General features: G+C 37.5%; 1 protein-coding gene across 2 annotated transcripts in view; it reads left to right on the forward strand.

Annotated features, from left to right (window-relative positions):
* The first annotated feature begins 1,726 nt into the window (after positions 1-1,726).
* The window catches only part of LOC100893245 (galactosylceramide sulfotransferase), a 32,368-nt gene continuing 21,364 nt past the window's right edge, over positions 1,727-12,730 (forward strand). Inside the window, exon 1 of one of the 2 annotated variants that reach the window (XM_030972439.1) lies at positions 1,727-2,243. The gene's annotated coding sequence lies outside the window, so the exon portion shown is untranslated. The remainder of the gene's footprint in view (positions 2,244-12,730) is intronic. The other variant, XM_030972440.1, reaches the window with a different exon arrangement.

The raw sequence follows: 12,730 nt of genomic DNA on the forward strand, positions 1-12,730 counted from the left end.
GGGGGGGGGGGGGGGGGGGGGGGGGGGGGGGGGGGGGGGGGCAAAACGCATTTTTGCCCCCCCCCCCAAAAAAAAAAACGCCCCCCCCCCTCCAAAAAAAAAAGCAGTAAAGGAGTAAGGATGGTTTGTATTTTTAACCCCAAAGAACTTAACAATAATACAAATCTGAATTGCCCCCCCCCCAAAAAAAAAAAACGCCCCCCCCCCCCCTCCAAAAAAAAAAGCAGTAAAGGAGTAAGGATGGTTTGTATTTTTAACCCCAAAGAACTTAACAATAATACAAATCTGAATTAAATCACATATAAAATTCTATTAAAAAAAAAAAGTTAACAGGAATTAAATTTCCTAAATTATTGCGCATGCCACCTATATTTATCAATGGAGGTTTTCATAATACATATAGCTCAGTTTAGTCTCATTTCACAACGCCCCCTATCGTCAGAGTCAGCAGCCATACATGTTAGCCTATGGACGTTCTTTAAAAAAATCGTTAAAAATTCATTTTTTGTTTAAACGAAAAGCACATCCATCCCGACGTACGTTATCACTAGCTCTTTCATTGGAGCCCTCATGTCTTATTGACTTTTGAAAGTACAGCCTTTTAGTACGTAACGTATAGTGAATGGGAATGGGCGATGATCCGTCCAGGAGGTAGAGGTCAGTGTTTTGTGCTGGCAATGTTCACGCGAGCGAAAATTAGACAATCGGAGCAATATGGCGATACGCGCATGTGCATGCGCCGCCCCCCCCCCCATTTTTTTTTCTCCAAGATCGGTTGAACTTTTTGAGACCCCTCCCCAGGACGTCGATCAATTACATGAATGTGCCCCCCCCCCAAAAAAAAAAAAAAAAAAAAAAAAAAAAAAAATCATCAAACTCTGGCTACGGCCCTGCTGATGGGGGGGGGGGGGGGGGGGTCATTCCATTTATGCGTTGGAAAATTAGAAATTTCCAAATTTACAGTCGGGCGAAAAAATATGCTTATTTAGAAGCCTTTATGTTATGGTCTGCAAAACGGTTGGGGTCGGGGGCTCGAGCCCCCCTCTCATTTTTTGAAAAAGTATATTACAAAGAAAAAGAAAGACAAAGAAAGAGGAAAAAAAAAGTGACCTGCTAATGTCACAAATGTGGTATCGAAATATGCTCATCTGACCGTAATTAAATGCCTAAAACCCCGAAGCTTCCGGGGGCTCTGCCCCCTGAACCCCGCCAAGGGCCCTAAGGCAGCCCCTGGATGCTCATCTGACCATAGTTAAATATTAAAACCTCTGATCTTCCGGGGGCTCTCCCCCTTGACCACATTAATGGCCTTAAAGAGGGCCCCTGGATGCTCATCTAACCGTAATTAAATACCTTAAACCCCTGAGCTTCCAGGGGCTCTGCTCCCTGGACTCTCCGCCAATGAGGGACCTGCCAGTGCCACAAATAAGGTATCTAAATATGCTTATCTGACCGTAATTTAATGCCTAAAAATCCTGGCAACGGAAGCGGAAACGTGAACCACGAAAGAAAAATAACGGGGTCTGAATGTTAAACAACGAGCAGACCAGAAATCGAATCGGCTGTGTCAGGTAGCCTCATGTTACGTAACGGTTGCTTTCACTGTCCCTGCGACGAGGTCGAACAAAAGCGAAACCAGATTATGATAGTCTAGTAAATGCATACTCGTATTTAGATTCATAATGCTTTTTCTGTCTTTGCTGATGAGTAATGAAACATTAATCTTGTAGCTAAAAAACCTCTCATTTCATTCTACTTAAAGGTCAAATCCATATTAAAGCAATTGTAAGCGTTATTCTGGGACTTTTGACTAAGGAGTAATGGACATAGGGTCTTGAGATGAGTAAATCTAAAGATCTCATTGAAGCGTGTAAATCTCTATTGTACCATAGTCTGCCTTGTGGAAATATATGCTGGTCGATCTTCCTCAACATGCGCAAAAGAGTAAGTCATGTTATAATCACTTCTACTTCAAATATGATCCACTTTCGTAAAATCAGTACTACTGTGAAATACCATATGAACATCTTCAATATTTTCTAAACGGGAAGCTTCAACCTATTTCGTGAGTTAATGGTTAACGGCAACCCTGAAAGTGAAACAGCGAGAGTGCTTCACTACGTTCGATCTTCCGAATGTCGTAACACGTACTGATATACGGCCTGGGCCCTATAGTGTATGTAACCAATGGTCATCATTGTTTGACCTCCAGATTCAGCTTGTCTACATATAAAATGCTGGTGGTAAGTTTACATTTTACGTATACTTGTACTTACAGTTCTCTCCTTTTCGTGAGAAATCATTATTGAATCTTTACCATTAGTAATTCCAGATGAACACTGCAAAATGTCAATGTCTACCACGGTCTATATCGAACTTTATAATAGAACTTTGGAAAACGCAGCCCGCTGATTTCAGGCCTATATCATGATCATGTACATGTATACAGTATACTTATTTTTGCTGTCTGTCAATATGATGCATAGAGATTGGGAGCAGGGAGATGAGAGAGAAAGAAGCTTAAGGAGAATTTTTGTTAAATATTATTGTATAACCAAGGAGGTAAGACCTCCCAGATACGAGACTCCTACCATACTGAGCCATATAGCACCTCCTTGTATTTCTATTACATTTTAGATTTTTACATTTATATTTCGATAACAAAATAGCCGAGAAAATGTCAACAATTTGCTGGCTCTCTCAACCAAGTTCGGAGGTTAAGTTAAGTTTGGTACATCTCTCTGACAAGTCTCATCTGCACATTATTTTTCTCCTCACGATTCTCGACCATCAACATCGCTTTTCTCGCATCTCTGTACGATCCAACATATTCGTACAGTATGATAAAAAAATCAATACTTTATCTTTATGAACGACTTTTTATTTTGTTGTTTGTTCGCCTATAATATACTCCTGTCATTAATTTAATGGTAACAGGGCTGTACCCAACAATAGTCGGCACAATCATTTCTACTGTTTCTACATCCTTGATTACTAAAGATGGCGCTGCAAGAAGACGCCTAACCTGGCAAGTAGGCCAATTTATTAGGAATATTGCATTTTATATGGATGATTTCATCTCAGAACTCCATGTGTATTCTACGTTATTAATGACAAGGACTCCTTTTGTGTAAGTAACTTGCAGAACTTGAAATTATAAACTGAGCGAAATGAATTTGTTATCCCATCTCTGTCTGTATGTTCTTGCCGTCAAGCTGTACTACGAGGTAGCCCAGTCTGTCAATGGGCTAGCTTCGGGTGTTTTTATAGCAATGAATGCTTCTCCATTTACTCAGCCGCCCGATGATTTAGGTCGTAAAGGGTTAATTAGGATGTAGAGTAACCAGAAAATCTAGTAGGCCTATTCGGTTGATGAAATCATTACGTAATCCTCCATACAAAATGCAGGCTGTCTATAGAACCTTATACTCGAACATCCGTGTGAATCGTTATTTGACGAAAGACTTACGATTATTGATTACACTCAAATTTAACTAGTTATTACAATGAAATGAATCTCAAAAGAAATGGATAGTAGAAATAGTATGCAGGATCAGGATGTTTGTTTTTGAATTCGTATTGATACGCTTTATTATTATCTTTCCACTTAATCTCATCCTTATTTCCTCCTATTCTGGGTCTTTTCTATTTACTAGTCTCTAGTCTTTTGTCTTTTAAATTACCGTACGTTTAGCACGACTGATATGATCGTTGGATCATACTTAAAGATGAAGTTGAGTTCTGGTCATGCGATTGCATTGTGAAAGAAACGGTGTGGAACCGACCAGAAAATGATCATCTAGCATATAAGAATTTGTGTGTATTGCAAGGTTCTGGAATCATCAAAATGATAAGAAATTTGGCCAAGTCTTGGTAAAGTTACAAACACTTGCACAGAAAGATGTATATGGGACTACACGAACACGTGGCGTAAAAAGCCGGCCCCCGATTTTTACGATGTTACATGCATATTTAGAATATGAAGGCATTTGAAGAGCCATGCTTTTCAGGGAACATGTCTTAACTGATGTTCTTCCACACTTGCATAATAAGAATGAGTAATGCTCAAAAATTATTTTTCACCTCTTCCCAGAACTCAACCTTCTCTTTAATTTCACAATTGTACTATGTTTGAATTTAACCCCCTGGAGTAGTGTCATAACTACAATACTATAATACTTGATGTTTCTTGTCAAATGTATAGTTCAATTATTGTTGATACATGTTTTATACGGTTTGTATACAATTCATGAGGACAATTCGCACTGGCGTTCACTGAGGTTTTCGCGATTAGTCTCTTTTTAGTGACCTTGTTTAAAGGCTACGATCAAAGGAGCAGATCACCCAAATCGTCTCCGTAACGAATTCAATGTCTAGTCATTATTATTATAATTATTATAAATCACATTACTATTATAGGTTTTCCCGCCCAACTTCGTAAACTTAGCATCCAAATTAACGTTACGTTCATTTAATTTCGTGCGAAATTGAATGACTATGTGGATCAACATTCAAAAGGCTAATTGCGTCATTCAATTTGATTTAGTGGCATGCGATTTCATACTCTTGTCACGGAGATGTGCAAAACGAGCATTCAATTTAGAAAAGCGTGCAAAGAGCATTCAAATTCGCGCCGGACAAACGTCGGTATGTCTTCGTTCATTCAATTTCGTGATTAGGCATACATTTGTGACATTATTTTGTGCATTGCTTTTCATTTGATGTTAATTTGTCACTTAATATACTTCTGTTTGAATAATTTTATGCAAAGTTTACTTGGAAGAATGACATGCGTATTCGTTCTGTCATTACACAGGTAACTGTCCCCAGAGAAGGTGCACAATTTGTGACTTCTCTTCTAAGCACAAGATCTTGGACAGAAATAGTTCAGGTTTAATAGACATGGACATGATGGAAACAAAATACAATGATGAATAAAGAAAAAGATGTTAAATGAAACGATAGAAAAATCACCTACTCAATCAAGATTGATCAAAACAAACCATTTAAAATATAACCCATAAGGCATTTATAATGACAAAATATGAAGATATGAATAAAGTGATGTTTCAACAAAAATAAAGAATGTCGAAAGAAAGAGAACACATAAAATGCAATATAAATATCTCAGATAAATAAGAAGATAGTATAATTTGAAATCATGTCAGAAAAGATCATAGAGAAAAAGAATAAATAAATGAACATGAAATACTGAATATCCGAATGAACATCGAGCCTCATACTAAGATTATGAGGTCTAGTTTTAATTTGAATGACCCGATTGCGAAAGAGGTTGCCCATAGATGAAAATGAAACCGCAATTCGCCAAAGAATTCACCTCCCACTCAACATTGACGAAATTGAATGACCCTTAAACTAAAGAGAAGGTTGAGTTCTGGGAAGAGGTGAAAAATAATTTGTGAGCATTACTCATTCTTATTATGCAAGTGTGGAAGAACATCAGTTAAGACATGTTCCCTGAAAAGCATGGCTCTTCAAATGCCTTCATATTCTAAATATGCATGTAACATCGTAAAAATCGGGGGCCGGCTTTTTACGCCACGTGTTCGTGTAGTCCCATATACATCTTTCTGTGCAAGTGTTTGTAACTTTACCAAGACTTGGCCACATTTCTTATCATTTTGATGATTCCAGAACCTTGCAATACACACAAATTCTTATATGCTAGATGATCAACCTTTTCTGGTCGGCTCCACACCGTTTCTTTCACAATACAATCGCATGACCAGAACTCAACTTCATCTTTAAAGGTAATACAAAGTTTTGGGAAATTTTCAAAATTGGGTGGATAGTGAATCTTTACAATTTTGATATATTTGGATGCCCCTGTGGATGTATTTTAAGCACTAAAAAAATTAACCCCTAAAACACTTCTGTTTTCGAGAAAAATTGAATATAAAAATTTACCGGTGCTCCCGGTAAATTTTGATAAATTTCAAATAGCGCCTACGGCCGTACAATGGTAGCTGCGACCATGAAAATCTCAGAATATGTAGTTGTGATATATAATTTCCAAACGGGAATAGCTAATCGGTCGATTTTAGTCAAGAAACATTGTTTCATAGCTAAATTGGTATCTTGACCTTGAGAGGGAGCTATACAATATAAAGGGTTTATTATTTATAATTTCATAACTTTAGACTCGATTTCAACCGCGACGACGATCAATGAATATTGTAAGAACGCATATGCTTCCAGTATGTTAATTTGAACCAAATTCAATACCCCATACCAAAACTTTGTAATACCTTTAAGTTACGCATTTCCAAATTTATTGAACCAAGCTTAAATTTGAATGTGCATGTTTAGACAATTCGGTGACTCGAAACGAAATTGAATGCAACACGTTTAAAAATGAAACAGGGCAGCAACGAGTGGGGAAAATTTGCACGAACGTGAATGCACGTTAATGAAATTGATTGCTGCTTTTACGAAATTGGCCGGGAAAACCTATATTATTGTCATTATTAGGTGGTCTGTCGATGACAGATCACCTATTGATTTCGTTAGAATGTTCTTTCTATATTCTTTATTGGGTGGTCTGTCGATGACAGATTACCTATTGATTTTGTTAGAATTTTCTTTATTTAGGTCCCTGGTTCGAGTCCGGGCGTCTCCAACAATTTTTTTTTTCACTTTTTTTTCTTTTTGACCTTTCACTGTACCATCTCCTTTGAATATTAAAACACGTAGAATCGCAAATAATGTAATAAACAACCATATTTACTTTATTATTATTATTATTATTATTACTTACGCCTAACCTGGCAAGTAGGCCAATTTATTAGGAATATTGCATTTTATATGGATGATTTCATCTCAGAACTCCATGTGTATTCTACGTTATTAATGACAGGGACTCCTTTAATAAGTAACTTGCAGAACTTGAAATTATAAACTGAGCGAAATGAATTTGTTATCCCATCTCTGTCTGTATGTTCTTGCCGTCAAGCTGTACTACGAGGTAGCCCAGTCTGTCAATGGGCTAGCTTCGGATGTTTTTATAGCAATGAATGCTTCTCCATTTACTCAGCCGCCCGATGATTTAGGCCGTAAAGGGTTAATCAGGATGCAGAGTAACCAGAAAATCTACTAGGCCTATTCGGTTGATGAAATCATTACGTAATCCTCCATACAAAACGCAGGCTGTTTATAGAACCTTATGCTATGGTCACAAACCCCTAAAGTAGCCTGCTCGGCGGCCGAGCGGCGAGTTTTTAACCAATTCTGCCCGGCGGCTGCCCGGCCACCGAGCGGCGGCCGCCCAGGCACCGCTCGTTTTTAGGGCATCGCTCGGTCGCCGCTGAAGTTTTAGCGCAGAGTTAAAATTTGGGCGGCGCCTGCTCACTTTTCACTCACCGCCCAAAATACGCTCGGTGCCTGGGCGGTCGCCGCCCGGGCACCGACCTAATCGCTGGGCGATGCCTAAGTCCAGCAGCGACCGAGCAGGCTACTGATCGGTCGGTCGCTGTTCTGATTTGTGACCATAGCTTTACTCGAACATCCGTGTGAATCGTTATTTGACGAAAGACTTACGATTATTGATTACACTCAAATTTAACTAGTTATTACAATGAAATGAATCTCAAAAGAAATGGATAGTAGAAATAATATGCAGGATCAGGATGTTTGTTTTTGAATTCCTATTGAAACGCTTTATTATTATCTTTCCACTTAATCTCATCCTTATTTCCTCCTATTCTGGGTCTTTTCTATTTACTAGTCTCTAGTCTTTTGTCTTTTAAATTACCGTACGTTTAGCACGACTGCTATGATCGTTGATCATACTTAATTTCACAATTGTACTATGTTTGAAATTAACCCCCTGGAGTAGTGTCATAACTACAATACTATAATACTAGATGTTTCTTGTCAAATGTATACATGTAGTTCAATTATTGTTGATACATGTTTTATACGGTTTGTACAATTCATGAGGATCGGTATATTTTAAAACTAATTAATAGAAGGCTCATTACACATGTTTTTCACCTCATCTTTCTTGATATACTCCTCTTACTTTAACCCTTCCTTTCTTTTTCTTTCATTCTTTCCTCACCTTTTGTTGATTCTTGCTCCTTGCTTCTATTCCTCATTCATCCCTTCTTTCTTTCCATACTCATCGAATTTTAGATATAGAGTTTTAATATGATATTTTTATATAAATAATGTCATAGTTCCAAGACTATTGTATTCCAATGGCAATTCAGTTGTAAGACTGTGATGATGGAATTTGTTTAATAACCCCCCCTTCTATATATACATAGGCGTACAGTCATATACATAGGCGTGTTATAAGAGTAGAGGGTGGAATCTTTTTTAAACATCAAATCTCCCATTGAGTTTCTAAAAGTGTTATGTCTAAATCCAAGCGGCAGATCACCTATAATTCGCCTCCGTGACGAATACAATGTCTAGTACTCTAGTACCAAATAATAGTCAGTGCAATCATTTCTAATATTTCTGCATCCTTTATTACTAATTGAGCTTTTACTTAGGCGTGTTAAAAGAGTGGAGGCTGGAAGGCCAAATCTCCCATTACGTTTTTACATAATTACATGACTTGTGTTATGTCTCGATCAAAGGGGCAGATCACCCAAATCGTCTCCGTAACGAATTCAATGTCTAGTCATTATTGCTATAATTATTATAAATCACATTATTATTATAGGTTTTCCCGCCCAACTTCGTAAACTTAGCATCCAAAATTAACGTTACGTTCATTTAAGTTCGTGCGAAATTGAATGACTATGTGGATCAACATTCAAAATGCTAATAATTATTGCGTCATTCAATTTGATTTAGTGGCATGCGATTTCATACTCTTGTCACGGAGATGTGCAAAACGAGCATTCAATTTAGAAAAGCGTGCAAAGAGCATTCAAATTCGCGCCGGACAGACGTCGGTATGTCTTCGTTCATTCAATTTCGTGATTAGGCATACATTTGTGACATTTGTGCATTGCTTTTCATTTGATGTTAGTTTGTCGCTTAATATACTTCTGTTTGAATAATTTTATGCAAAGTTTACTTGGAGGAATGACATGCGTATTCGTTCTGTCATTACACAGGTAACTGTCCCCAGAGAAGGTGCACAATTTGTGACTTCTCTTCTAAGCACAAGATCTTGGACAGAAATAGTTCAGGTTTAATAGACATGGACATGATGGAAACAAAATACAATGATGAATAAAGAAAAAGATGTTAAATGAAACGATAGAAAAATCACCTACTCAATCAAGATTGATCAAAACAAACCATTTAAAATATAACCCATAAGGCATTTATAATGACAAAATATGAAGATATGAATAAAGTGATGTTTCAACAAAAATAAAGAATGTCGAAAGAAAGAGAACACATAAAATGCAATATAAATATCTCAGATAAATAAGAAGATAGTATAATTTGAAATCATGTCAGAAAAGATCATAGAGAAAAAGAATAAATAAATGAACATGAAATACTGAATATCCGAATGAACATCGAGCCTCATACTATGATTATGAGGTCTAGTTTTAATTAGAATGACCCGATTCCGAAAGAGGTTGTCCATAGATGAAAATGAAACCGCAATTCGCCAAAGAATTCACCTCCCACTCAACATTGGCGAAATTGAATGACCCTTAAGTTACGCATTTCCAAATTGATTGAACCAAGCTTAAATTTGAATGTGCATGTTTAGACAATTCGGTGACTCGAAACGAAATTGAATGCAACAAGTTTAAAAATGAAACAGGGCAGCAACGAGTGGGGAAAATTTGCACGTTCATGAAATTGATTGCTGCTTTTACGAAATTGGCCGGGAAAACCTATATTATTGTCATTATTAGGTGGTCTGTCGATGACAGATCACCTATTGATTTCGTTAGAATTTTCTTTCTTTATTTATTCTTTATTGGGTGGTCTGTCGATGACAGATTACCTATTGATTTTGTTAGATTTTTCTTTATCTAGGTCCCTGGTTCGAGTCCGGGCGTCTCCAACAATTTTTTTTTCAGTTTTTTTTCTTTTTGACCTTTCACTGTACCATCTCCTTTGAATATTAAAACACGTAGAATCGCAAATAATGTAATAAACAACCATATTTACTTTATTATTATTATTATTATTACTTACGCCTAACCTGGCAAGTAAGCCAATTTATTAGGAATATTGCATTTTATATGGTTGATTTCATCTCAGAACTCCATGTGTATTCTACGTTATTAATGACAGGGACTCCTTTTGTGTAAGTAACTTGCAGAACTTGAAATTATAAACTGAGCGAAATGAATTTGTTATCCCATCTCTGTCTGTATGTTCTTGCCGTCAAGCTGTACTACGAGGTAGCCCAGTCTGTCAATGGGCTAGCTTCGGGTGTTTTTATAGCAATGAATGCTTCTCCATTTACTCAGCCGCCCGATGATTTAGGCCGTAAAGGGTTAATCAGGATGCAGAGTAACCAGAAAATCTACTAGGCCTATTCGGTTGATGAAATCATTACGTAATCCTCCATACAAAATGCAGGCTGTCTATGGAACCTTACTCGAACATCCGTGTTAATCGTTATTTGACGAAAGACTTACGATTATTGATTACACTCAAATTTAACTAGTTATTACAATGAAATGAATCTCAAAAGAAATGGATAGTAGAAATAATATGCAGGATCAGGATGTTTGTTTTTGAATTCCTATTGAAACGCTTTATTATTATCTTTCCACTTAATCTCATCCTTATTTCCTCCTATTCTGGGTCTTTTCTATTTACTAGTCTCTAGTCTTTTGTCTTTTAAATTACCGTACGTTTAGCACGACTGCTATGATCGTTGATCATACTTATTTCACAATTGTACTATGTTTGAATTTAACCCCCTGGAGTAGTGTCATAACTACAATACTATAATACTTGATGTTTCTTGTCAAATGTATAGTTCAATTATTGTTGATACATGTTTTATACGGTTTGTACAATTCATGAGGATCGGTATATTTTAAAACTAATTAATAGAAGGCTCATTACACATGTTTTTCACCTCATCTTTCTTGATATACTCCTCTTACTTTAACCCTTCCTTTCTTTTTCTTTCATTCTTTCCTCACCTTTTGTTGATTCTTGCTCCTTGCTCCTATTCCTCATTCATCCCTTCTTTCTTTCCATACTCATTGAATTTTAGATAAAGAGTTTTAATATGATATTTTTATATAAATAATGTCATAGTTCCAAGACTATTGTATTCCAATGGCAATTCAGTTGTAAGACTGCGACGATGGAATTTGTTTAATAACCCCCCCCCCTTCTACATAGGCGTACAGTCATATACATAGGTGTGTTATAAGAGTGGAGGGTGGAATCTTTTTTAAACATCAAATCTCCCCTTGAGTTTCTAAAAGTGTTATGTCTAAATTCAAGTGGCAGATCACCTATAATTCGCCTCCGTGACGAATACAATGTCTAGTACTCTAGTACCAATAATAGTCGGTGCAATCATTTCTAATATTTCTGCATCCTTTATTACTAATTGAGCTTTTACATAGGCGTGTTAAAAGAGTGGAGGCTGGAAGGCCAAATACATACACAAAATTGACTTTACACACCGGACTTAGGGGGTGTTTTTAAAGGCCCACTGCACTACTTGTAGCTACTTGCGCCCTCTATATAACAAACAATGCCTAATCGGTGACCATTGGTCCCCATGATCCTCTTTTTCTTATGTTATTTGAGAGCTGAGTTGATGAGATAACCACCTGTCCAGTGACCTTGTAGGGCGGTCTAATCCCTCCTGTAAACTATGGCAGATAAGCTTTAAAAGGAGGGAACACGCATATGCGCACCCTAAATAACACTGAGTGGGGGGGGGGGGGGGGGTGGGGGTGGGGGGATGGGGGGGGGGGGAGGGGTGGGACATAATCATATATCAACGCCTGTAATGACGTGCGCACACATAATAATGGAAGCAACCATTCATGACACGTACAATTAAAAGACTCTTCGTCTAAACTGCGCCCTGTTTATATACTAGATTTTGAGAATATTCGACTTTTAAGTTTATTGACAGAAAATATGAAGTATTATTAAAATTCAACCGAACCGAATTTAATTATTGAAATGTATATTTCGTTAACACTTAACGCCATGACAAACAACTGAGTCATTATAAACATGTATAGATCAAATGAAATTGCAAAGGGTACATAATGCCTTACCAGTGGCGGATCCAGGGGGGGGGGGGGGCCGGGGGGCCCGGGCCCCCCCCCCTTGAGAAAAAAATCATGTAAAATCACGTGATTTTTACCTTTTTTGGGGGTTGGGCCCCCCCCCCCCCTGGCGCTCAAGGGGGGGGGGGTGCAAATTGAATTTTTTTTTGATGATCAAAAAAAAAAAATGTGCTCACATCTCCTATGCTGCCGACTTCATTTCCCAATCGCTTTCAATGTTGAAGAAAGTCTGTGCTCTCCCCTCAATCGGTATGCCTTGTGAGATTTTTCGCCCTCACACATTTAAAGAATACACCCTCTTAGCTTAAAGGGATCCGGTAACTTTGTCTCAGATTCTGAAACAAAATCCTGGATTTAGCTCATGCTGCAATCATAATTATAAACCTTTAGGTCAGTCAGGAACCCCATGACATTTACAAGCCGATCGCCTGTCTGATTATGAAGATATTTATGATTGGAAATCGAAACCAAAATTTGCGTTTTCCTAACGGTTTTGATAACATTATTTT

This window comes from Strongylocentrotus purpuratus, unplaced genomic scaffold (genome assembly GCF_000002235.5).
Source record: "Strongylocentrotus purpuratus isolate Spur 01 unplaced genomic scaffold, Spur_5.0 spur5_scaffold_6, whole genome shotgun sequence".
In the NCBI taxonomy this organism is placed as follows: Eukaryota; Metazoa; Echinodermata; class Echinoidea; order Camarodonta; family Strongylocentrotidae; genus Strongylocentrotus; species Strongylocentrotus purpuratus.